This window comes from Canis lupus, chromosome 15, assembly GCF_011100685.1.
Source record: "Canis lupus familiaris isolate Mischka breed German Shepherd chromosome 15, alternate assembly UU_Cfam_GSD_1.0, whole genome shotgun sequence".
NCBI classification, from domain to species: domain Eukaryota; kingdom Metazoa; phylum Chordata; class Mammalia; order Carnivora; family Canidae; genus Canis; species Canis lupus.
In genome coordinates, this window is record NC_049236.1 from 37,400,101 (window position 1) to 37,427,571 (window position 27,471).

General features: G+C 39.6%; 2 non-coding genes across 24 annotated transcripts in view; one reads left to right on the forward strand and one right to left on the reverse strand.

Moving 5' to 3' along the window:
• The window catches only part of LOC102156315, a 232,546-nt gene that overhangs the window by 24,942 nt on the left and 180,133 nt on the right, over window positions 1-27,471 (forward strand). For 12 of the 23 annotated variants that reach the window (XR_005370626.1, XR_005370648.1, XR_005370628.1 and 9 more), the window contains 4 exons: window positions 11,773-11,919; window positions 12,484-12,626; window positions 13,437-13,549; window positions 14,092-14,281. This is a non-coding gene — a transcript (collagen alpha-2(I) chain-like). Of the gene's footprint in view, window positions 1-5,000; window positions 5,128-9,260; window positions 9,743-11,772; window positions 11,920-12,483; window positions 12,627-13,352; window positions 13,550-14,091; window positions 14,282-14,619; window positions 14,724-15,331; window positions 15,461-27,471 lie in introns of those variants that run through there. The other 11 variants (XR_005370627.1, XR_005370640.1, XR_005370641.1 and 8 more) reach the window with 11 other exon arrangements.
• On the reverse strand, window positions 10,879-11,069 carry LOC119869480. The gene has a single exon (XR_005371035.1). It is a non-coding gene; the product is annotated as a U2 spliceosomal RNA (small nuclear RNA).

The following is a 27,471-nucleotide window of genomic DNA, read 5'->3' on the forward strand; positions in this document are numbered from 1 at the left end:
GGATCTTTTCTTTTCTTTTTTTTTAAGATTTTATTTTATTCATGAAATACACAGAGAAAGGCAGAGACATAGGCAGAGGGAGAAGCAGGCTCCAGGCAGGGAGCCTGATGTGGGACTCCATCCTAAGACCGCGAATCACACCCTGAGCCAGGGGCAGGTGCTCAACCGCTGAGCCACCCAGGTGTCCTTTTAGGATCTTTTCTATACCTGAAGTTACTGCTTGGACAATTACACGTTTCTTGAGGGGAGAGATGCTAATTTATATCATGCCCTAGCCATGACCAAAGTGCTGGCTTCATCATACAGGCATATTTTCAAACAAATGAATGAGCGCTTAGGGCCCTGTATGCCAACCGTTAAGGCAAGTTGATCCTATTGCAGAGTATAAGACCCAATGTTTAAGACTCTTAGTTCTTTGTGCTCCGATGTTTCAAAGGATCCCAGCTTAAATGCACTGACCGTGATGTAGAGAATGATGCTGTGGACAGTGGGGAACACAGTGTGTGCTTCCATCTGAGCTCATATTCTGAAGCAGCTGATTGGGGGAGTGTTATATGCTAAGCCTGGATGGATAAGATTTTAATAAGTACAGTATGATTTTTTTTTTTTTGTCCTGTGCTTTCTATCTGTCCCATTAAAACTAAGAAGGAAAACTCTCTTAGCAGAGTTTGAATATAGTCTGAGGAGCAGGATGGATTTATTATTATTTTCACCTCCTTACATTTGAGGTTATCATGGACGTAGTGTCTTGGGTGGAGCTTTGGAAGACCTTGTAACAGATCAGTAACCCTATGCCAGACGAGATGCTCTTCACGTCAATTAAGAATATCTGCTCTGCAGAACCCGGTGAGCAGCATGAAAAGTAGAAGCTTCAATTACCAAAGACCTGTAATTACATTCAGTATTCCTTTAGTATAGGTGCCCTAATGTGTATTTCTTTAAACTTACATTTCTTTAAAAATTAATTATAAAAATGATAGTAATCACAGTGAAATTTAAAGAGAGGAAAGGAGCCCCCCTCCCACCTCAATTCTACTTCCCTTCTCACATAGAACATCTGGTAACAGATGGATCTTCGTCTTTTTTTTTAAATACTTTTTCTATACATATACTTGTCTGTGTGTGTGTGTGAAACCTGTTTGGGACTGTGTTATGTTTAATTTTCTACAAGTCCTTTCTCATCCTATGTATCATCTACCCAACTATCCTCTATCTATCTATCTATCTATCTATCTATCTATCTATCTATCTATTTATCTATCTATCTATCATCTATCTCTCTACCTACCTACCTACCTACCTACCTACCTACCTAGTGATCACTCTATGCTAGCCCATATGAATCTCCCTCATTCTATTTAGGAAAGGACTGCCCATTATGGAGCCCCATTATACTTTTCTCCCCTTCCTACTTAAGCTCTGTGCTGTGCCTACAGCAGAATTCCAAAGATAATTGTATTAGACATAAAGGAGACAAACACAACCCATCCCATGTGGAGAAATGAATATCTACTTTGATTAACCTAGTTTTACCTTCAATTGTTTTACGGATGGCTATTGATAGCTTTGTAGAGCTCTATAGCACTCTGCCAAATGTGTCCGAGGTTCTTCCAGTGGCATAGTTTCGTGTAACTGTGTTGTGTTTATAATTATACCCATGTCTTCTCATGCATGCTCATGTACATATGCAGATTTATTTATTTCAAGGAAGCAATTCAGATGGCTAGGCTCAGAGTGGAAATCGTTGTGACATGTATCTGACTTTTGTGACAATGGCATCCTAACAGATACAATGTGCGAATGCAAAGCTTTCAGAATATTCCACCATCCTGCAATAATTGCTACATGCTTTTTAGCTGTATTAACAAGAAGTATCTCTAACCTTCTACATACAGGAATCTTTATACCTTACTATGCAGAGACAGCTATTTTTAAAATTTCCAAATTCACTTGCAACTCTGTTCTCTGCAAGATCTTCCCATCTATTCCAACTGTGTCAAACTCTGACAAAAACAGAAGAAAATAAGAATAGACTCTACATGTCACTCATGTTGGCTTAGAGATGAGCTGAGAAAGCAAGAATTGGATGATGGAGGAATAGATATACCATCGTTGGATAAAGAATTCTTCTCTTTTGAGCTATATATAACATCTGTTGTAAACTGAGCAAGACTATTAAGAGTAATAATTATGTCTTATACTTGTCTAGTGCCGTCTAACTTACAAAGTCTTCTTCAAATTTTAAGTCATTTAATTTTTTTTTTTTTTGACAGTCTCATCAGTGAATCAGGACAGAGCTTATTGTTTCCTCCCTATATCCCACCCCTGCAATTACTTCCTGCTGTTCTTTCCAAACCTGGTACATCAGATTCAGAGAAGTGGAACTCCCAGCCTTCAGCTCCACCCAAAAGTCATTATGTTGGGCAACATGCTTGGTGAAATGTTAGAATGTGGAAATTTCTGTTGTAGTTAACATGCCCCTAGAGAGAAGAGGAATCACTAATACGCTCAGGTCAGATAGCTCAGAATCATTGAGGTACTTCTACTTTTTGGCAGTAGAAACCTATGATAGTATTCAAAATAGGTAGCATAGATTAATGCCTAAAATTTATTCTCACTTATATCATAGAGCCATTTAGATTCCATCCATTTCTCTAGTCAATTAGCCACTGATAATCATAATTACCACCCTTAGGTGTGGTAAGACAATGAAATGCCTCCCAAATTATTAAGAAGTGTCAATTTAAGTCTACTCTATATGTGGTTTCAAACATTTTACTGCAATTAAAAATTGGTCACCTGTATATATGATATATACATAAGCCTAAGTTTTGAGTAATGATATTTCTTTAGAAGAAAGCTCTCAGTGCTAAATAAACATGATTATGTTCTATGTGGATTTTCCCCTAGATCTGTTTGATGTCCATGGTCTTGACCTATTTCCTCATTAGTCATAGGTAATTATTTGAGAAAAAATAATGCCAAGCATTTGTATGGTGTTATATGATGGATCATGCTTTGACCGTCATATACATTATCCAATGTATTACATAAGCCTCAGAAGGTGTTTTATAAAATAAGCCTCAGGGAGCATAGGTGGTTGGCTCAAAGCCATGTGGCTAATAATAAGTGGTAAAGAAGAAGCCCAATTCCATCTGCCCAAGCCAAGAACTTTGTCTATCAGTCTGCAGCCATACCAGAAACCCGTCTGCCAGAATTTGCATCAGGAGATTTCAGAGGGCCGCAGACCTCTCCACTCATAAGCCCATCTGGTGGAGTTTGTTCTGAGAGCCCGTCAGTGGAGCTAATATCAACCAACAAATCAAAGATTCAGGAAATTTGCTATAATCTTGATTATCAGTGAAAAGGGATAATGTCCCCAGTATTAGATTGCTTTCCATCCATCTGAAGAGGTGCATAGGATACATCATTTTGTAGAGAGATGACTTTATTTATCCTATGACACAACCAAGACTGATTGGGCAGGACCCTTCGCTAGCGGGTGCGTTTTTGGTCGTGGAGGGGGGGAGGGAGGGGGGAGGGGAGGGGAGAGGGGAGGGAGGGGGGGGGGGAGGAGGGGGGGAGGGGAGGGAGGAGGGGAGGGGAGTGAGGAGGGGGATGGGAAGGGAAGGGGAGGGAAGGGGGAAGGGACGGGAAGGAAGGGAAGGGAAGGGAAGGGAAGGGAAGGAAGGGAAGGGAGGAGGGAAGGGAAGGAAGGGAGGGAAGGGGGTAGGAAGGGAAGGGCAGCAGGGAGGGAAGGGAAGGGAATGGAAGGAAGGGAGCGGGAAGTGAAGAAGTGCACGGGTCTTAGGCATAGTACCGTCGGTGCGGTTATTGGAGGTGCGTTGTTTTTTTATTTGTCGTTTCTTTCTTGAGTTTGCGTGGTGTAGTGCTTTCATTGTGTTGTTGTCTTTCTTTTCTTTCTTCTTTCTTTCTTTTTTCTTTCTTTCTTTCTTCTTTCTTTCTTTTTCTTTCTTTCTTTCTTTCTTTCTTCTTCTTTCTTTCTTCTTTCTACCATATATGAGAATAGTAAGCCTTGACAGGAAGTATAGGTGTGGGCATTCTCCATTTACCTTGGATACAAAACAGATTTTCTGCCTTTGATGAAAATGATAGGCAGTACCCCATTCAAAGGAGAGAGTGTGAAATAAGAGCTCTGGGAAAAAGATCCTGCTCCTCCGCCACCCCCCATTGTAATCAGAAACCTGTTTTTAAACAAGCTGCCCTGGGATCCCTGGGTGGCGCAGCAGTTTAGCGCCTGCCTTTGGCCCAGGGCGCGATCCTGGAGACCCGGGATCAAATCCCACGTCGGGCTCCCCGTGCATGGAGCCTGCTTCTCCCTCTTCCTGTGTCTCTGCCTCTCTCTCTCTCTCTCTCACTCTCTCTCTCTGTGACTATCATAAATAAATAAAAATTAAAAAAAAATAAATAAACAAGCTGCCCTGATACTAAGAAGTAACATAGTGAAGTCACTGCCTTGAACATGTTTATATGAAAAGCGGCATGAGAAGGTGAAGGACACCTCTGAGGAAGAAGAGCCTTTGCCATTAATAATTATCTGTAAGGAACAAACAGTGCCTGGAAGATAGAGCCGGATTCACAGAAAGAGAAATCCAAGACATTAGGGCAGGCCTCTGCTTTTTTGTGAGATATTGCTGATGCTGAATGCATATTTCCAAACAGAGTGAAGCTGATAACAAAGCCATCCTGCGCTCATCCATTCCAGAATATTAAAGAGAAATGTCTCCCGTATTTAGGAAGCCACTTATAATTATTTCTGACATGTCAAATATACTGAGGATAGAAAGAATAGTAGAAGATTCGGGGGGAACATTTTTTAATGTGATGTCAGTCTTCAAAGAATTGAACAAGTGGCCCCAGAAATGATCGTTTCTTTAAGTATGACATTGCCACTTAATAAACCAGCAGAGAAAATATTGAAAGGAATTCTGTCAACATTCTGGAACTAGTGTAATTTTGAACAATCAAGCATAATGGCAAGATCAAGCTTGGTGTCACGCTGTATGACTTGTAATTCTGTGAAATTATAAAACTTGTGAACAAAAGGGAATGAGAAATATGTAACTGTGGAAGGGAGGTAAAGTTTCAGGAAGCTTGAGATTCCAGGTCTGTCCCCTCTGACCTTACTGATACGCACGTTGGTTCATTATATCAAAACCGCAGAGGAGGAGGGGATCCCTGGGTGGCGCAGGGGTTTGGCGCCTGCCTTTGGCCCAGGGCGCGATCCTGGAGACCCGGGATCGAATCCCACATCGGGCTCCCGGTGCATGGAGCCTGCTTCTCCCTCTGCCTGTGTCTCTGCCTCTCTCTCTCTCTCTGTGACTATCATGAATAAATAAATAAAATCTTTAAAAAAAAAAAAAAAAAGACAAAACCGCAGAGGTGAAACGATCAAGGTTTCCCAAGAATAGAATTTCCGGTTTTACCACAGAAAAAGATAAGTTTTGCATTTGGAATGACTGAGAGGATCTAAAGTGTTGTCTCATTAAAATTTATGATCAGAATTCAGATTCATTTTGTTAAGAACCGAAGCACCTGGGTTGAATTTGTATGGGGACTTAAAAAAAGATAATGAGGAATGATAGCAGGTCTGCAGAGTAGCCAGTTGAGGACCCCTTGTAAATCTGATCTTTTTTTTCTTTTTCTTTTGTAAACTTTCCACTTGGCGTTTGAAGATGGTTTGGTGTTGAAGAATCAATGTTATTTGTTGGTACTTGATTTGATATGAAATAAGTAGGATCTTTTTATTTTTTTTGAAATAAGTAGAATCCTTTTTTAAATCACTCATGTTAGGGACGCCTGGGTGGCTCAGTGATTGAGCATCTGCCTTTGGTTCAGGTCATGATCCCAGGGTCCTGGGAGCCTGTCTGTGTCTCTGCCTCTCTCTCTGTGTTTCTCACAAATAGATGGATAGAAATCTTTACAAAAATAAAATAAAATAAAATAAAATAAAATAAAATAAAATAAAATAAAATAACTCAAGTTAAAGGATTTTAAGACCCTAACACGTAAAAATAAGACTGCCACAGGAAAATAAGAATTTTGCTTGCTGAGGGCAATTCTGTGCCTGGTACCAGGCTCAACTGACTTAATGATGCTTGCAGATAGAAAGCCTGAGCACAGAGTGAATACCTTTCCTACAAAGTTTCTAATGATCCATTTCCTTTGCTATGGATGGTTCATCATCAGGTAAGAAACCAGATTGTGCTGTTTGGCCTCTCGCCGCCCCCTATTCTCCACATCCTCTTGGTGGCAGAATGGCGAGGAGAGCATCTCCTCTTCGTGCCCCTGTCATTTGCATGGATAATTCCCAGTGGAGGGTGTGGCACCTCTTGCAGATAGGAGTCATTGTGCATTTCCTGGCCTTTCCATTTACTTTCTAATGACTGAGTTGCTGTCAGGAAGTTTACCTCTTCTCTAACCCTTCAAGCACCTTCTCCCTCCATGACTTCTCATGCTAGAACTGTCCCTCACTTCATGATGCTTTAGACAGGTGAGTATTTCTGGGACATGCCGTGCTCATCTAGAGAACCGGAGGCTAATCATTTGCCTAAAATCTCATTTCAGAACGGAAATCATTTGACCTGGGTAGTTTATGAGTCCATGCCTTCTGCATGTTGATGGCAGGAAGCTTTCCCAGGCACAGATGTAGGATTAAAAATTGAGATTTTGTGTGCTTTCTTTCTCCATTCCATTTTCTGTCTACTTTCTTTATGTCAGATGAGGCTGCACATTGGCCTCTTTATTCAAAAATTCATGTCTTGACCAAGGTGCTACTTTATCCGTCCATACTTGCTTCCCCTCTGGATCGCCAAAGAATATGCCATCCCTGAGGTACTGGGAAATGAGGCACTCTCCTCACTCCTAGCCCCCTGGGGACCAGCAAGAAGTCCCCGAGTCCCATCACAGTCCTGTGTACCCTGGGATATTCAGGCAAAAGTGTGAGTTTTACCCAGAATGGCTTCTCCATGATTCTCCTGTTAGGCCTCCAGGCTTCTGTCTGTCTGCTGTCTGTCTCTCTCTGGTGATGGGGTCCATTTTAGAACCAAGAGGGAGAAAGGTTTCAATCTGTTCCTTTTCCTTTTGTCTAACATTTACCGAATAGCTCAATTGCAAGTGCTCACTCAATGAGTCGTTTTCCTCTAGTACTTGCATTATGCTCTCTTTGCAATGGAAATTTCTATTTCACGTTCCTAAGCAGCCATTTCTACATCACCCATGTGGCCTCAAAGAGTTGGGACTTACACATAAGCCCAAGCTTTTAGAGTATAGAGAAAGAAAAGGACTAAAGAAAGACACAGATGAGCTGAATGCATGGACAGTTTGGCTCCTGTTGAATTGCACAATTGTTAAAATCACCTCCCCACTGTCCAGGTCACTTTCACTTCAGTAACTCTGGGCCGAAATCTGGATTGTGATATAAAGAAACAACAACAACAACAACAAACCAATTAGGCAAGCAATCCTTTCAAGTTACTTAAAACCTTGCCATATAGAAAAATCTGCTCCTGGTGCTTGAGGTTAGGTGTCTGACAACATTGTGAGCTCTGATAACTTTCTAAGTAGTTGTGTCATATTCTGTGATTTGCCTGTGCTCTCGCAAAATAAAGTGGAATGAAATTATTTGTAGAGATCTGTCACAGTGAATTCTTAAAGCTAAATTGTCCCTGGGCTGAAAGGATTTCCTGTGACTACAACCGATTTTCCTAAAATCCCTATTAATACTTTCACACCCAAATAACAAAAACTTTTGATTGTTAGTGCTTAGTGGCAGCTGAAGGCTAGGCTTAGTTGCAGCGACCAACTAAATGTAATAGCAACAACATGTATTTATTGAGGGCTTGCTACGAGCCATGCACGGAGTCAAACTATTTTACATAGATTAGTTTATTTAATCCTCAGGATCCTGAGCAATGGTACTATTTTTATGCCCATTTTATCGATGAGGAAACTAAGGGACACCTGGGTGGCTCAGTGATTGAGTGTCTGCCTTTGGCTCAGGGTGTGATGCCCAGGTCCCAGGATCGAGTCCCGCATCAGGCTCCCTGCAGGGAACCTGCTTCTCCCTCTGTGTCTCTGCCTTTCTCTTTCTCTGTCTTTCATGAATAAATAAATAAAATCTAAAAAAAAAAAAAAAAAAAAGATGAGGAAACTAAAGCACAGAGAGAAAAAAACAACCTGTCCAGCTTGTAAAAGGTAGTGTCAGGATCTGACCTCAGTAGGTCCGATTCCATGAGGCAACGATTAGGTTCATGCTCTACTCAGAGGCCCTATTTAATTGGCAGTTTCTATCTTTGCATTTTCTTCTTTATTTGCTATTTTCCACATTCAGTAAGCATCTTCCAGGATATAAGCTTTAAAGGAGTAAACGGTACCCTTGAAATGATTAGCGAGGAACAGTTTTGCTTCTGAGGACATCCAACTTATTCTGAAAGGAGGAGATGCTGGCTCAATATGGAAGGAAATGCCTTCAAGGAAGACGCAGAAAAATGAGCCAAGGGGCCAGAACAGTTCACAGAGTAAAGCTTTTAGTTCCAGGCAAATTAATTCCACTTATATAGGAAAGAAAGCACCAATTTAAAAGAATCACCTTTTGACATAAATCCTTGTCTGTAATGACAGCAGTTTGGTTAGCATGGCTGGGCAAGGAGAGAAGCCAAGTAAAAGCATAGATTGGAGCCTGTCTGGATTCAAATCCTAGCCCCACCACTTCCTACCGTGTGATCCAGGGAAACTTCCTCGTTGCCTCTGACTCTGTTTTCTTCTCTGTCAAAGGAAGATAACAGTACTTGCCTTATAGGGTTGTTAGGGGAGTCATTGAGCTCATAGGTGTTGTAGAACAGTGCCAAGCACACAGAAAGCACCACAAGGACCTTTGTTTGCTTTATGTCATCCTCATGAGGTACTCAACATTGTGTGCCCAAAACATTGACAGCGGTTTTATATCCAGACATTCTTGGGGGTTTCATACAAGACAAGGAGATACTAGATTTGATTTATCTTGGATGGACCTTGCTAAATAAAGTGATTCTTAGACAGCTCAGATTTCTTTTTTTTTTTTTTTTTTTAAGATTTTATTTATTTATTCATGAGAGACAGAGAGAGAGGCAGAGACACAGGCAGAGGGAGAAGCAGGCTCCATGAAGGGAGCCCGATGCGGGACTCAATCTCAGGTCTCCAGGATCACTCCCTGAGCCGAAGGCAGGTGCCAAACCGCTGAGCCACCCAGGGATCCCAGATTTATTTTAATTTCAGAATTTGAGTGGTATTTTGCAAAGTCAGTCGACTAACTTGTTGCCGTGACTCAGTCTGAAGGTGGAATTTTGCTCCCAGCAGAAGGAGCTTTAGCTTATAAACACTTATCAAACAGAAACAGACAGACTGGCCATGCTCTTGAAAATCGGAAAATGGGAGTAGCAAAAAAATGAGAGATCATCCTTCCTGCAGTCCAAGGAATTAGAGAAACTGAGGTTTGGACTTTGACGTAGCAAATTTATTTAGAGGTGATATTGGTAGAAGTAAAGTATGGTTCATAGATGATGGTGTGGATGGATTCCCACACGTTTAAATCCTGTCTCCTGCTTTCTTTGAAGAGTTGGAATGAGTGATCTGTGACAGCCTTTAAAGGCTTCCATGGAGGTGAGGGGGGCTTCCTCCTTCAAGGCAGTTTGGTCCAGCCCTGCTAGTTCACCCATGAGAGAAGCCTGGCAAAATTCCAAAGGTGATTAATGTTGTATCTGTTATTTCACAGAGTGGAGTGTGTTTGGGTGGATGGAGGAAGAAACCTATAATTTCATAGCTACTAATAGAATATTTCTGCTAAACATCTTTTTATTTAAAAAATTGGTGAAAAGACCTTAAAATTCGAGGTGATACAAGGGCATTGACCTGTCCCCAGAATAGAATGCACCCACAGTTGTTAATAATATCTTGTTGGCGCAGGTTGGAAGGGTATAAAATATTTCCTGCAAAATATCAATTGCCGTTTTGGCCCATTGTTCTGGGAGGTCTAAATGAAGTTTTTAATTATCTGAAGTCTGAAGGCTTTCCCCCTACAAATATAAAGTCAGGGGTTAAAGCCTAACCTAGACCATTTAGGAAAAAGTACTGTATTTTAAAATCACGCCACCACGGTCCTGTTTGGGAAGCATACAACCTGGGTCAGACTAAATGTTGAGTCGTCAACTATTTCAATGCCCATATTCATCATGCCTAAGAAGTATAAGTGTTCTTATTTTTAAAAAGTTTTTTTTTAATTTTTATTTATTTATGATAGTCACACAGAGAGAGAGAGAGAGAGGCAGAGACATAGGCAGAGGGAGAAGCAGGCTCCATGCACCGGGAGTCCGACGTGGGATTCGATCCCGGGTCTCCAGGATCGTGCCCTGGGCCAAAGGCAGGTGCTAAACCGCTGCGCCACCCAGGGATCCCAAGTGTTCTTATTTTTTTTCATTTTCTTTTTCTTTTCTTTTTTCTTTTTTTTTTTTTTTTAAGAAAGAAAGAAAAAGAAAAGAAAGGGAAGGGAAGGGAGTGAAATTGTGTTCATGGATAGGAAGAGTCAATACATCAATTCCTTCCGACCGGATCTGTAGAGTCAGTACAGTTGCATTAGCTCCCAAAGGCCCGGGAATGCTAAGCGCAGGCAGACAGAGGATGGAGACCTCTGGTGTCAGAGGGCCCCAAGGAGAACTAGGAAAAGACTGACTGGTAAACTCCTAGGCTCAAGCCTGGCTTGAGAGCCAGCCCCCTAGGGGCCGTACCAAGAGCGAGGCCTATCACCTTGAGCCACAGAGGCCCGAGGACCGCCACACCCTCCGTAAGGTAGAACTTCTCTTTGACAGCCGGTCATTTCCCCCGAGGGGGTGCACCTTCCCTGGAAGTACTGCAATACCAGGTCGATGCGCGGAGTGGACAGAGCAAGCTCCTATTCCATCTCCCTGCTCCAAAAATCCATTTAATATATTGTCCTCGGATAGAGGACGTATCAGATATTAAACTGATAAGAACAGATACTATACTTGATCTTAGCCAAAAGGCCGAGAAGCGGTTCTTATTTTTTTAATAGGTTCTTTGAATTATATTCTAAATGACTGCCATGTAAATAAATTAGAACAACAATCATGCCATGCTTTTTTGTCGTCCTGGGTCATTTTCATCAAATGCTTAGTAATTTCATTGCACGTGTGTAATTAGGTGAAGAAGCTCCACCCGAGCATCCATGGGTCAGCTATGTAGACTCTAGCTGCCAAAGGCGCTTCTCCTTCTGAACAGAGCGCTTTGCTCAGCCAGTGTACACATGGCCTGATAAACAATGGAACTTCTCCCTTGAGCTGGAGTTTGGATTGATCTAATTCTTTAACTCAGAAATGTGCACAGGTTTGATGAGTGTTTAAATGACTGCATTTTAGTAAAACAGGAGCTTAAATTGACAGTAATGTGAGAAATAGCATAATTTATAATGAACTTGAAAGGCAGTAGCACTCACTGTTGCTCAAGCTAATCAAGGGACTATCAAATCAAGGTTTTAACATGAGCTTAAATATATGTGGCAGGAAGGTAGTTCTTGCGGGCTTCTGTCTGTCAGTTCAAAGCACTAAACCTGTCAGAGTGCAACATGGTCGTGTCACTTTTAACCAAGATGTCACATATATTGTGAGAAACAACCTGCTTTGTGTTTTCTCCTCTAGGATTTTGCTGGGAAAAGCAAATGTAAAAGGAATTTTTTTTTAACACTGCATTTTTATTTTGCAGATTCTCAGGCTGATGGAGTGAGTGACAGAGTGGGTTGCCAACTCGAGTGACTCCACTCAGTGTACACAGTGGCTACGGGGGATAGATTCAGACATGCCCAAAGAAGTCTGCCTATGGGGAGACTCATACCTTTGAGGTTTAAATCAGGTGTGTGAAGAATGCTGGAAACATGACTTTCTGGAGTTTGGTCTGGGTTGGTTTGGTTTTTTTGTTTTTGTTTTTCAGGGAAAGTGGGAAGCTTGGTGGCTCTTGCCTGTTCTTCCAACTCTTTCAGAGCCATAAAATACTTCCAAAGTGTAATGTACTCTCTCTCCTAGGGTTTGGTCTACTCTATGCCACTGCTTGAAAGGGTCATCCTATATTTTTATCAAAACTTTAGGTGTTTAAAGACATGATGTGGTTTTTCATATGCAAAAAGGGTTTTGATTTTGGAGACATTTTTAAATTGGGGATTGAGGTTTACTGATCTGTCTCTTACCATGTGTCTATTTCCTTAGAAAAAATAAGTACAATTTGTCATACACAAGTTAGCTACCACATACCTGAAGAAATTACGTGCAGATTATCTTTAAAAGTAGGTGTTCACGTTATCTTTAAAAAGTTGTTAAATAGCTCCAAAATATCAAGCAAATGTAATGTTTCTTTTGAAAATACAACCCACGTTTCCTTGCAGAATGGTTATGCTTAATAGCCTCTGTTTAATTCATTCAGAAACTACACGATTCTTGTTGCTATATTTTGTTAAAAAGGAAAGAGAGGCTGTTTCTACAGGTGTTACAGAAAAATCAATACTGAGCCACGGATTATTGGATCCCATAGAACCATGGAGACTTGGCAGTGAAATTCTTCCAAAGGTGAGTAGAGGCATTGATTTTCCTTCTCATGCCTGAAGAAATATGACACGAGGAACGGAGGCTAAATTTAGATTGGAAGCAAATCTCATCTGAAGCTATGCCTTTAAAAAAGTTAGTGACAATTTAAAAACAAAATTAAATGAGCAAATTGAATGAGAATTTGAGTATACAAGATTTTTCTCATGTATTTTTTCTTAGGTTCGCTTTTTTTTTCTTCATTCCTTTGAATGCTTTTGAAAAAAATTTGACTGTTTGACCAACATTTTGTCTGTAATTAAGATCCAGTGATTTCCCTGTACAATATAAAATAGCCTCAGTCTTTTTTTTTTAAGATTTTATTTATTCATGAGACACACACACACACAGAGAGAGAGAGAGAGAGAGAGAGAGAGAGAGGCAGAGACACAGGCAGAGAGAGAAGCAGGCTCCATGCAGGGAACCCGATGTGGGACTCGATCCCAGGACTCCAGGATCATACCCTGGGCCTAAGACAGGGACTAAACCCCTGAGCCACCCAGGGATCCCCTAAAACAGCCTCAGTCTTAAACCCATAACCAGGAGTGCAGTAATCCTTCAGCTCCTAAGAAAAAGCATATTATTTACACAGTTTTACTTAAAAACACATGCTCATCACGAATCTTCTTTATTTGAACTGTGTATTTTTCCAGCCAATTTGTGCCATAATTTTTAGACACATGCTTGCTTACGTGTTTACTTATTTCACAGTTTCTCCTAGATTTCAAAAAGTTGAAAAGCTATACATAACGCATTGGTGGTTGTACTGCATTACTTAGCATTCCATCCATGCAGGCAGACGGTGTTCCTAGGTTTGGAAGTATAAATCCCAGGGGAAGTGAGCTGAAGAACATTTCATGCATCACTCATCCTATTATGAGCCTTGTGCTGTTCCATCTCTCTACAAGGTAAGAGATTTATTGCGAGCTGGCTTCTGCCAGTAGAAAATGACATATGCTAATGGCTCATGCTTCTAAGTGTATGTTTTTGGAACTCATAATGGCCAGTATAGCAATTGTTTTATAAAGAATAATTGGAAAATTTAAGTTACTCACACATGCTCTATCATGTTCATCTGTCCCCAGGTAGCATTTGGTTGCTCTGTCCTGAGACCCCACAGTGTATAGTATTGTCTTTTCCTCATGTGAAGTGGGATGGTAAATTGGTCATTTTTATAATGAATTTGAGTAGAGTAGATGATCAAAGGAAGATAATTCAGGTCTTAAAGTGGAAAATTGCCCAACTACCCCTGGCTATGTCTAGGGGTAGGTGTAATTTAACTTCTAATACTTGGGATCAAAAACTGATTATGAGAAAGTTAAAATGTAAACTGCTAGTGAGTACATGGGAATGTATAGAGTTATCTTAATAGTAAGCTTTTCTTTCTGCTGTTCAGTAGAACATTCTCGGTTCTTTTTTTTTTTTTTTTTTCCTTTTCCTGAACTTTCAGACTGGCAGAAACAACAACAAAAATTGTTTATAATTTACATTCTAACTTTGGATCACCTAGCTCATACCCTGACTCTGACTACCCAGAGAGACAAAGCTTTGAAGGAAGAAGTAGCTATTGGAAGGCCGTTTCTGCTTTATTAATAAAATCACAGGGAAAATGCGACATTCTGGATGTCCCATCTGATGAGGTAAGATTTTATCATGTCTCATAAAATGAGATTACATTTGATCTTATTTAGCATTATCCCAGCCCCAAGAAAGTTTGCATTTGTCAATTTGACACGGAAATCTGTAATATAAAGCTTTATATACACTGCCTAAACTGTAACCAATTTGAGGCATTGAAAGCTAGGCTATTTAATAATGTATTTTATTTATGTACAAATTACATTATTGTTACTGTTTTTCTGTCCTCAGCTTGGAAAATTGTAACTCAGTATATCATACAACATTCTTAAATAAAAATAAATTACATACATTGTAATTCTTAAGGGGGGCAAAGGCACACTATTTTCTAACCTTCCAGGAGGTTTAACTTTGGAAGTGTGAACTCTTAAATGTGAACAAACCAAAGACGATGGCATACTTGGGAAGTATTCTAAAACTAAAATGGGAAATAAAGATTTCATGGTAAGTGCCAGCCTTGTGTTTACTATTGTAATACTTTCACATATGCCTGAGAAGGAAACAAGTACCAAAGACAATGGAGCAGTGATGAAGGAACTGAACGTATGGGAAGCTCAGGTACCTGTAGATACAATACGAGGAGACACAGGTCCCTCGGCCCCTTTATTTGGTACCTATCCTGTAATCCATCAAAGTGGCCAGGTACTCACTTTCCAGTTCAAAAATATTAGTGTTTTCAACATCACTGCTCTTTCCATTATACCCACATCCTCTCCACTACATAAAATATATCTTATCCGTGTCTGAGCAACATGAATGTAGACATTCTGTCTTTGGGTTAAGCACATTGGTATGACTTTTCCTAAAATGTTGCAAAGATGAATTTCCACAGATAATTTGTAGTTTGTGAAATATGAATTTTTCAGGGGAAAAGTGGCAATTAATGGAAGAGTAATTATCTTCAATGTGAAAATAGTCTGGGCTGCTGACTTTGGCAAGCACAATGTCTTTGACTCATTATCATTTTCTTTGCTTGCTTTGTTGTCATTCTTTGGATTCTTTCTGGATCCATCTCTCTTTTGTTCCCCTTCAACTCCTCTATTATATTCCAGTTGGTAGTTAAAGAACAGAAACAGAGCAGTAAGACTGCATGGCTACATTTTTCCAGTGCCACCAACTGGGAGTTAAGCTGGCTAACATTTTGAAAGCCCAGCCCATTTCGTTCACAGCAGGAAAGGCAGGTAAAAGCATTTCTGTATTAAAGTACACACTTTGTTTCTTCAGGTTCTTCTGGTCTAAATTCTCATGTTTGCCAGTTGGAGGGAGAAATGGAAAGGAGGTTGGGGACCAAATACCTGGGGTATTTAATCAAATACCCAGCAACTCCTATTATAGAATGCAGAAATTTCACTTTTGAGGATTAACTAGAGTGGATTTTGTCAACCCAAATGGGTGTCCCCCTCTTCCCAGCATGTTATTGGGCTACTTCCTACCACTGCCTAAATACGATGCAGTGGGAGAACTCCAAATAGCTTTAATAGTAACTCCTGGGTTAGCAGAAACTAAATAGGCAGGGTGAGAATTCCCATAAAACATAAGTATAAAAAAAAAAAAAAGAAAAAACAAAAAAAAACATAAGTATATGTGAAGTTCCTCAAAGAGTACCTTTTACCTGTGATTGTTTACTTCTATTACAACAAGAACTTGAGAATGGATTTTACTTTGTTCTGTTCATTTGATTACTATTTCCTAAGTGGTAAGTATACACCTTCTTAAATATTTTATGAAGCTCGCTTAATCAAGCAAATATCCCAACACACATCACTGTATTGATCCTTGACCTTCTGACCTGTCACTCTGCCATGCTGGATGCCTTTTTCTCATGTTCTTGAAGATGAGATTTTAGGGAACTGATAGAGTGAGGAGAGATGTCTGCCTTCTATCTCCGCAGCAGCAGACCGTGGTGTCATCTCATTGGAGGGGACTTCCTTGCTAGTGGTGAAATTGGGATGAATAATATCACTTCGCGTTCATGCTGTATATATATATAAGCTTAAGAGCACTATGTAAGAGTTGTCTAGGAGGGATAAACATAGTATATATTTAAGGCAGGAGGGCCAAAGTTCCAAGATGTGTTAGATTATTGTGATAATATCATAGCTTATTTTATGAATAAATCAACATGCTCCCCAGCTGGTGCCCACGGGCCATATATTGAAATAAATCCTACAGATCCTCTTTCATTGGAGTTAGAGCCTTTACATGCACCACCTTACCATGGACTAGAACCCTAGTTTGTTTTATGTTTTATGAGTGTCATAATATGGATATTTCTTATCAAACAAATCAGAAGTTAATAGAAGGTGCAGTGGGAAAATCAAATAACTTTGCCTTTGAGGTTTAAGCAAAAAAGGAAAAAGAAAAAAAGAAAGAAAAGAAATAAAAAGAAAAGAAAAGAAAAAGAATGATGAAAGGCCATGGATGCCTGCACCATGAGTGAACCTGGGATCTTTTCAAGAGTATGAGGTCCCTTCCAGTTTAGCAGTTAGACAGATTCTTTAGCCAATTTAGCTTCAGCTTGACAAAGATTTCCTACTTATAAATGTCTCTTGGGGTCCATGAGGAATCTCAGGTACTCATTTATTTTGTAAAGAAGTGTTCAGGATCAATACCATCAAAATATTTCACAGTTACCGTGTGCATTCCTTGACTGAAGTGACGGTGCCAAGGATCTGGCCATATCCTGTCAGGCACCCGGCACAGCTAACCTCCACTGCACTTGAGTGCATTAAATGGCCTTCTGGATGTCCAGTTGCCTGAGGTCTCGCATTTGTTCACTTATTGCTTTCTGGTTTCGAGACTCTTGCCCAGGATAGTCATGGCTGGGAGCAAGGGGTAAATGGGTAGGGGATGATTTGTGTGGGTGTTTCTTTTCTAATTTGTTAAATGAAAAAGGCTGGAGAATAAAATGTCCTTCTTTTGTTGATCATTCAAATAAGTACGTGAGATGTGAATCATAGCCTAATGGTGGTGGTGAGGAGTGAGGGAAGGAGGCAGTTCCCCTTCAGCTGCTATGGTTCTCAGAGCCCCACTACACTATCTTAATAAGCTAAAAGGAATGATGTACCATTTCTATCTAATATGACATAAAGATAGCAGTTCCTTTAAATGGATTCATTTTTAAACATGAAAGGCAGTGGTCCATGGTCTGGGTTGAATATGTGCACTCACCTATTTGCACACATATACTTCTTGTACACATTTTTCAACCAAGTAATAAGAATGGTGGAGGGGAAACCACAAGGACTCCCTCAGGGTCTGGGGTGTGGGTGTGACCCTAAGCAGGTACCAAAGCAAGTGCATTTTTAATTCGAAGCTTTGGGTTTTAGCTTAGAAATTGGCTCACATTTTACATTCTGTTTCATTATATATCGTGATTGTTTTATTAAAGAAAGAGTTTTAATTTGCTTACTGTTGAGAAAATCTGATGTTTGAGACGTGTGTGCCATGTTTGCCCTTCTTTGATATTTTTCAAAGAACACTTACTTAGCTTCTGCTATGTGCCAGATACTAGTTCACCCCTCTCCCCCAACACTGATGACTATCCCAGAGGCTCCTATTCGAATCTGTAAAGTACAAAATAGAGGTTCACAGGGGTGTGAAACAGATGAATTGGCAATAGATATGTGAATTGTAAATTGCCATAGCTCCTTGATCCTGGGCACATTTTTCCACCCAGGGATTTTAGTTGGTCATTGTCAGAATTTAGCAGAAAGCCCCATCAAATCTGTAAATTTTTGTTGAGCTTAACGCAATCCCTTCACGCTTTAGAAGCTTTCTAAAGCTTCTTTTCTACTTCCTACCTTCCAGAGGCACAGAAAGTTATTCATTTCCCATTTCTACTTTGCACATGCTCCACACCTAAAGATTGACACACCCCCACCCCCATCCGCCTTCCATTTTCACTCTTACGCTCCTTGGTTCCCATCTTTTCTGAAGATAAACTGCTGCATGTTCTCCTTGTTTGTCTAATTCTTGTGTACTTGGTATGTGTTAAACCAGGAGCTTAAAAACTCAGTGGATGGTGGCTCTGTCTTCTCTGCTGCAGGGTCTGCGGTATTGATTGATGCGTGTGTGTCTGTGTCATCCTCTGAAAACATGGCAGCTTAAGTTAATGCATAAACATAGCAGTTAAACTGGAATTGGATTGACGGGTTTGAGTTCCTGCTGTACTGCTTACTAGCTGTTTAAACAGTTCTAACCCTGCTTCCTCGGCTATAAAATGAGGAAAGTAATCATACCCACCCCCCCTTGGGTTGCTGTAAAGATTACAGGAAATAATGAGTATAAAGCACAGTGCTTGGCGTATGGTAGGAGGTCAATAAACGTCAGTAACCATCTTTAGTATCGCTCCTATTTATTGCATGTCTGTGCAGCTACTCACATACCCCATATATACAATTTTTCTATATGCATTAGTCAAAGAAGGATGGCTAATCTTAGACAACATCGTGAAAAGGCAATATCCGCCTTCCGCATTGCCAGCTTTTAATGTACCAGAAGGTGCATTTTGTCCTCGCTGCCTCTCGATGCCCAGACCCTGCCTCTCTTGCCTTTCCTGGTAAAACCTCCTTTCAAGCAATGACCTGAAATTTATCCACATAAAGGTCTAGATGACGGAGAACATTTGAGGTGTTGCCCTTGTCAAGGTCACTAACCTCTTATCAAAGATCAAATACTGAGCTGATGAGATCGCAGGCATCCAGCAGCAGCTGGAGAAGTTTATTTGACAGTATGATCTCTCCCTTGCCTTCAGGAGATCTCCCCAGAGTGGGAGTGGTTAACTGGGCCAAGGAGGAAGGTTAGTCCTCCTGTGGAAGGTGCCTGCTGGGGCTCTCCTGGGGGTTGTCTGACATCCTCAAAGGCTGCCTCTCTAAGCCTGGGGCCACTTAGGAATATCTGTCAGCTTTTCCTTTTTTTTTTTTTTTTTTTTCCAATTATGACTGAGTTTTGAACCTAGTTATGCCTTAGACCACAGGCTGAAGTCCTTTGAGCATTTTTTCCTAATACTCTTCTTTATGTTCGGCTATACATCCCCTTTTCTCTGTGCACACCCCATCCATGCTTTCGTTGTCAGTTGCCTATTGTATTTCTTTCACAAAAGGCCTGTATTCATGATTTCAAGTTGTTTGCACATCAAACTATTAGGCTGAGATGTTCTCCTAAAATACTCTGTGTGTATATGTAACACTTTCTATGCACATTTTTCAGAGTTCGAAGGGCTGGGTTTAAGTTTAGAGTATGCCTTCAGCAGCAGTATATGCTTAGGAAACCATTTACTTCCTCAGCCTCAGTTTGTCAGTGAAGTGGGAATAAAAGGGTCTGCCAGAGGGTTGTAACAATCAAATCAAAGCGTTCTCTAAAGTCAAAAGTAGTATAGAAGCTTCTTGGTCTTCTTTTTTACCCATCATGCCTACCTCCTCAAGCAATTTTTTTTTTAATAGAGGGCATGCAGAGACACATTATGTTTAGTAATTTGTGAAAGAAGAGATCAAATTATCGTTCTTTGACATTTTTCCTCATTACCTGACATCACTCTTCGGTGCCTTCTCCTACCCCTGTCTGCTGCCTCCTGTCAGGGCTTTGTCATTGAATCAGAGATAGCCCAAAGGAGAATGTTCTCCATGAAAATAGAGGAAGAGAAACAAATGTCCACTGGTAAACAAGGAGTCCACACCAATGGGCTAGATCCACAAATGGCTTCTCAAAGGGTACAGATCATTCTGTAGACTTTCTGTATGTGGCATGGTCAGGCCATGCCACCGGGTCACTCAGGGGTTTGGAGTAAGGCCACAAGGCATTAACATTTTCAGAATCTTCTATGCAAAAGTGAGAAATAAATAAAAGTATTTATTGAGTAGCTACTATGGGCAAGATACTTTTCAATAATAATAACAGCTAACTGAGTTTTTGCTAGACACCAAATAGGCACTGGGCTGCAAGGCTACCCAATTATCTAATCCTTACAACAACTTTGCGGCAGTGGTATTATATCCATTTTATTGTAGGGAAACAGGGCTCTGACACCAAACCACTATTTCCTGGGTTTCCCAAGGATCCTGCGATAGAGATAGCATTAGGCACATTTTGCATATGAGGCAGTTGGGTCACAGAGAAGTTAAGTAACTTGTCCCCATGGTTCTAGGTGGAATCCCACCCAGGTCAGCCTGACCCTGCACACTATGCTGCACTGCCATTCTGAGTGCTCTCATTCTCAAAGGGGACCTTTTTTCTTCTCTCTGAATTTACAATCTGTTGTGGATTGATACTTTGGTAAAAATATAATTAAAATAAATTACTGGAAAAATAAAATTAATAAAGACATTCAAAACACAAACTCATGTATTATTAGATTCAACAAACCTGAAAATACCCAGGTTGAAAATAAAATTAAATGCCACGTCCCCTGTTTTTGTATTTTTTTTATCTCACTAAAGTTCAGCAGCATGTCTTAACAATATACCCTCGCAAATTGAATTTTATATGGGATATGTCTATTATTGGAAGGCCTATCATCTCATAACCTACAGAACCAAGAAATCTAGACTGCTATAAATTCATTTATTTGATAATGAAGATACCACTGTGGTACGGGTATATCACTCTGTCTCCAGGGCACAGGCTCATTGTTGCATTGATTAATAATATTCTTTCCCACTGCATCGAAGTAGGCTGAAGAAATTAAAAGAAGCATGATAACACAAAGCCAGCAAAGCAAACTGGTTAGTTCCCACAGTGGTTAGTGCTCTTCTGGGCAGAGCAAGTTAGCTGAGCAACTTCCCCTTTTCAGCATTCCTGAAAGCAAATTTTAAAATAGAATGGCTATGAAAAACAGCAAATGTGTATTTCCCAAGGGAGAACAGGATCTGTAGCAGGTGCCTATCTCCATCTCCATCTGCAGAAGTGTCTGCAGGAAATAGATGAGAGAAAAAAGGCTTAATAAACAGAAAATGTCAGAGACACTATTTTTGATTTTTATTTAGCAAAATCATGTCTCAGATTTCAAGACAAAACTGTTTTTTGCCTGATTCCTGGCCCAGCCCTCCAAACACATCACTACTGTTTGAAATGCTGCATCTACACAGCATACATGTTGGTTATGGTAGATCTCACTTGGACTTTGGCTTCAAGGAAGAGATGCCACCTTAGAGGACCTGTTGGCAGCAATCATTGTGTTACCAGTGTTACAGTTTGTTAATATAGAACTTTCTCTGCATTCGGTGAAGGTAAAAACGATGGTAGAAAATAGAGGATTCTTGTTTGCCCTTATAGAGGAGCCCTTTGCTGACCGTTACATTAACGACCATAGTTTTCTGAAATTCAGATGGAGTTCCATTCTTGTTCTTAAGCAATGCCCTGCCCTGGTATCTAATCTATTATTTAAGCTTAATATCATCATTTAAATATTGATCATTTGTTTATGGAGTGCCCACTAAGTGCCAGATCCTGTGGGAGACTGCTAGATCTTGGAGAAACAACTGTGGCAATTTGGTTCTACCTCCAAAGAGTTTCTATTTCTAGCCTGGTTGGGGAGGCACAAGGTACAGATTTAGAACATCATAGCACCGTAATAAATGGAGGGACCAATAGACCTATCACTGTCGAAGAAGTGACAAACTCAAGCTATGGAGTCAGAAAAGGCTTCACAAGTAGGTGACATACAATATAGAGCTGGAAAAATAAGAGTTTAAGATTTAGTAACAGTGGGGCATCTGGTAGGCTCTGTCAGTAGAGCATGTGACTCTTGATATCAGGGTCATGAGTTCAGGCCCCGTGCTGGGCTGAGCATGGGGCCTACATAAAACAAAAACAAAAACAAAAACAAAACTCAGTAATGGTAAATACAATATTTTTGTACAGTGTGGTTTTCCTTGAACTCTTCATTCATGACCTGTTTTCTGGGGACTCTTATTTGGCCTCCCAATGGAACTGCTGTCTTTATGGAATATTTTCATATTGTTTCTCTGCTTCTCCACATCACCTTTCTGTGTTTGGGCAATATCTAAAACATAGAGTGGTTAAAAGCAAAATTGTATTCATGCTCACAACATCTTCCTACTGTCTTTGCCACACTGACTGCTAACAGTTTCCTTCTAGTTTCAAAAACTCAGCATATGTGATCATATTTGTTCCTTCTTCCCCATGATAAAATTCATCAGTGGTTAATGAGCTCCCTACTATTAAATGGGACTTTAGCCTTGCCTCCAGGATCTATGAGACAAGGCATACCTAAGATAGCTTTAAATTTTTAAAAAAGTAAGCAATCTCTACTCAATTTTAGCTATGGGAGTCTTGACAAAATGGAGGCTTTTGTTTTAGAAAATGAAAGTGAGTAAGTAATCTTAGGGAGATTAGATGTTTAAAAACAGCTTTTTCTTTCTTTTTCTTTCCTCCTTTCTTTTTTTCTTTTCTTTTCTTTTTTTTAAAGAATTCCAGGGAAAAAGAATGGTACTTATAAAAAAAAATAAACACTTTAAAGAATGAAGATTGTAACCATGCATTGCTAACTGGCAAACCAGACATCAGCAACAAGGAAAAAAGATAATGTGGAACAGCAGGAAGAAATTGCCCAATGAACCAAATAAGCTGCCTGACAATGTTTGGTTGGAAACTAGACCCTGGGTGGGGCCACACAGAATTTAGGGTCATTGGCAAGGAGTCTCACCACTATAGTCCATGTCAACTAAAGGATGAAGGTAGCATATCCCTAGATAATAAGAAAGTGGCACAAGTGAATCCCTGTATCTTATTTTTGTACAAATATACACTCTATTGCCATCCAGAATCATGCAGCTCTGATCTGAATAAAGACATCTGAGCATCCAAAGAAGTTGATAGGAAGTGCTCAATAAATGTCAGTTGCTATTCATTTAAGACAGACTGATGCCATTAAAACACTATTTTTACAATCAAAACCAAAATCTTGACACCACACTGTCACGTACCAGCAGAGTTCTTCTAGGGATTGGAGACACTGCAAAAAAATGAGCAACACTTATTCCCAATCTTGTAGCATTCATGGCTCAGATGGAGACAAAGATAGTCACCTAGAGTTGAACATGTGACAACAGGGTAAGTAGAGGGCACCATAGGTGTAACTAAGAAGGAGAGATAGCACCAGGTCGCGGGGTATGTCTGAGGAAGTTTCCTCAGGCAGTGAGGTTTCAGGTGGGAATTGGAGGATCCATCGAAGCTAGCCAACAGTGAATAGAGGCTGAGATTGGGCAGAGTTTGGAGTCCCAGGATAGAATGGAGGGGGAACAGATGTTGAGCGAATGTGAGAGATAGGGCTGGATGTCATAAAAGACCTGTTGAGGGATCCCTGGGTGGCTCAGCGGTTTAGCGCCTGCCTTTGGCCCAGGGCACGATCCTGGAGTCCCGGGATCAAGTCCCACATCAGGCTCCTTGCATGAAGCCTGCTTCTCCCTCTGCCTGTGTCTCTGCCTCTCTCTCCTCCTATGTCTATGATGAATAAATAAATAAAATCTTAAAAAAAAAAAAAAGACCTGTTGGCTAAAACTCAAGATACAAGAATTGGGGTATAGCTCTGGGAGCTCACAGGAATGGGAAGACCAATTAACAGGGGACAAAAGACGTGAGACCTGGTGCCACCTCAGACGCTTGCAATGGGTCAGCTTACATGTGTCTCTTGATCTGCTACACTTTCCTTTCTTTCATGCAATATGGTGGAAAATACCTTGCCTAGCTCATAGGGTGCCTGTGTGGATTGTATTAGGAAAGTTCTTTGTTAGCAATAGTCCGTATATGAAGATAAGTTTTGTTTATTAGTACTTTCCATGGCTAGGGAAACCACTGGAGGAAAGTATCTCAAAATATAAATCCATTTTGGAAGATTGAGATCCAAGATTGGGAACTCAAATGAGCCAGGCAGGTCACATTAAAATTTGAAGGGGCCTCAAGCAGAGCAATGCCAGAGAATAGTGGGGACTCTGGCAAGCTGGAGAAGGCATGCCCTGTCTGAAAATCAAAATAATGTGTTGTTATGTAAGAATATAGATCTTGCCATGCTAGGTCTTCTAATTTTAACTTCTAAATTGGTAAAGACCTTCTAACTTTAAAGCTGTAAGTTCAAATGTTTATGTGAACCTAATTGATGACTAGTTCAGATATTCAACAATGATACTTTGTGGGTCAGTGTGAAACAGTGTCGCCCTCCATACATACCCCAAAGAGCTGTGAATTCTGACCTGTGGACTGTGATATCACGTTTAGAGGAAAAATGGAGAGAAATACATCCCTAATCACTTGAAATCAGTATCAAGGTCATGTAAGTGAGCCACATTCTTTGGTGCACAAAGACAGAATACTGGGGTAAAACACTTCATGATGTACATGGCAGTCTTTATGTTCCTTGTCACTGAACTACTACGACATTTTACTCGCTCTTTCATCTTTTTTTCCCTTCTGTAAAACCCATTATAGCCCTTTGAGTCCTGCCTGCTGACTTCTGTATTGAATATGTCACTCCCTTGCTCAAGAACTTCAAGTGGTAACTCCCATCACATACACCCAATGCAAAATTTGATCTTGGCCTACTTTTTCTTGCTTTGTCTTCCTCTTCACTCATCCCACCTAATTCTTTCTTTCTGTTCTACTCGTCATTCTTTACATCTTACTAAAAGCCAGCTCTGCACCTTTTCCCATGTGCTTTGAGCCTTCTGAACCCACTTTATTGGCTGTCCATTCTTAGAATTCTTTAAAACCACAGATACACAATTGCAGAGCTTATAGGCTTTCTTCATGGACTTACAGAAATTTTCTTAATCTGATCAAGAAATGTGGGCCTTCTTAATCACTTATTATTATGGCTCTATCTTATTAAAGTATATTACATTTCAAGCCAACTGAAAGATGTAAATACCTGATTAAGAATGCAAAGACACACACTTTAATGACTAGGTTTAATCCAAACTGTAATGACTACGTTTCTTAAAATACACTTCTTATTTTATCTTAGCATTTCATCACAATATTAAAATATCATCCTAAAAATATTATTAGCACAATAACGTATGTGTTTAGTGGGTGTGGTATCATAAAACCTCAGCTTTTATCTTTGGCTTTTGTATTACCAATAAAGGAGAACTCTGAGTATTGAATTCCTTTTAGAAACATGAAGAAAACGTTCTTAAAAAAATTATATGCTTTAAAAGGGGTCATTTGTATTTGTTTTTATATTTATTTTCACCATATCTTGGATTTCCTAATACATATGGTTTCAGACTTCAATTTGCTTTATATCCAGGATATAAGGATAAGGAAAATGAGTAATTTCTTCTTGCTTATTGCTCTACTGAGTTCTACCCTTTGGAAATGGAATAAATGACTCTTAGACTTGTTCTCTGTGATTGTAGAAGGAAGTGTTAAAGGAAGTAATATAAGAAGGATTACCTTCCTGGAAACCGTGGTCACCCTTATTTGAGAGCCTCTCATTTTAATCTTCGTGATATGTTCACTTTTATTCCACTTTGCTATTGATGGCCTATGAAAGTATTTTAATTGGAAGATACTAGATTCTCATTTCTTTCTGGGATTTATACTTTGAAACAGGTGAAATTTAGTTGTCAGATGTGTGCAAATTATTCAGAGGTGTCTGAGGCAAAATCAGTGTGATGGTTTCCCTTCAGATATTCAATTAGAAAAATATTAATACCCAACTCCTGTGATTATGTTACAGGATCACGAGTGCACAGGAACAGTTAAGAATGCCCCAGTAATCATTGAGGAATACAAATTTCAAATGAATGACTGCTTGCAAAGAATTTGGGTTTTGACAAAAGTTTAAAACAGAACTTGACAGCTGCATGGGGCTGTGTTTAGACTTCTCCTACTGTAGGGTAGCAGATGCTCAGATATGACAACAAAGACTGAAAAGGTTTATAGTGAAAACTCACAGAGAGCAACACTTGTCTTCTGCAGCAATGAATACTTTAGGCTTTTTGCTGTGAATTGCAAATGGTTTCTTTCATGAAAACCATAAATATAGGTGGTGACAATGCCCTGTATTACTCACTCTCTCATTCTTCTTCTCTATTAACAAGATGTATGTAGTTGTGGATGCATATTGGTAATGTAGTGGATAATACATGGTCGCTTCTGTTTTTACCAAAATCACTTTTATTTTTATTCTTCTAGAGTTTTCAATATAGTCCAAAAAAATTTTGGAGCTGGATTTAATTTTTGATATCACTGCCATGGCAGAGTATTTCAAACAAATTTAGGAAAACTTCCACTTGTATCATTCTTACTGCAAAAAAAACCAAAGCAGGTCAACACTTGATTTGTAAATTTTCAAATAGGATGGAAAGAAAATATGATTAGGTCTAAATATCTGAGAAGCAGTTTATTTTCTTATACATTGACAACAGGATAAGTATACAATATATTTAAGACATGAAGGTGTGAGTCATTTAAAATGTGGACATAAATAAATAAATAAATAAATAAATAAATAAATCTATTTTATTATTGAAAAACCATTTATTTTAATAGAAGTAGACATTAAACTATTTATTTAAAGTACATTTCATGATACATTATATTCTTAATATACGTCAGATAAATAGACTGAAAATATAAACATGCATGTCCACATAAGATTTTATATTATAATTGACAGGAATATGTTAGTCTTCAGGCTATCTTGTTAACAGTCCTAATTTGTCCCATAAATATAGCTTTATAAAATGGCTTAAAAATCTACTTTCTTTATTATCTACATGTTTAGCTAATTTGTAAAGGTAGCCTTTGAGTTTAACATGATAGACATGTTGAAATTAAAATAGTGGTGTGTGGTGAGTTTCTTCCCCTACCTGAATGTTTATCATTAATTTTCAGTGATTAATATAAAATATGTATCAAAAATATCAATTTTATATGTACTGACTACTGCCTATCTCCCAGGCGCTGTGCCATGTTCTAGAGATATAGAGACAAGTGAAATAACTTCTCTGTTCTAAAGGACTATACTGTGGTATCAGTGACAGAAAAATGGATAAATTGCCACACAAAAAATTAGAGAAGATTTTGTTAGTTTCAATAGCTCTGTGGGGTAACTGGAAAAGGTTTTACCTAAAAAGATGATATTCAGTCTGATTATTAATGGATGCAGGATGAAAATGTAGGGGAAATCTTTCTAGGCAGAGAACATAGCACCTGCAAAGTTGGCCCA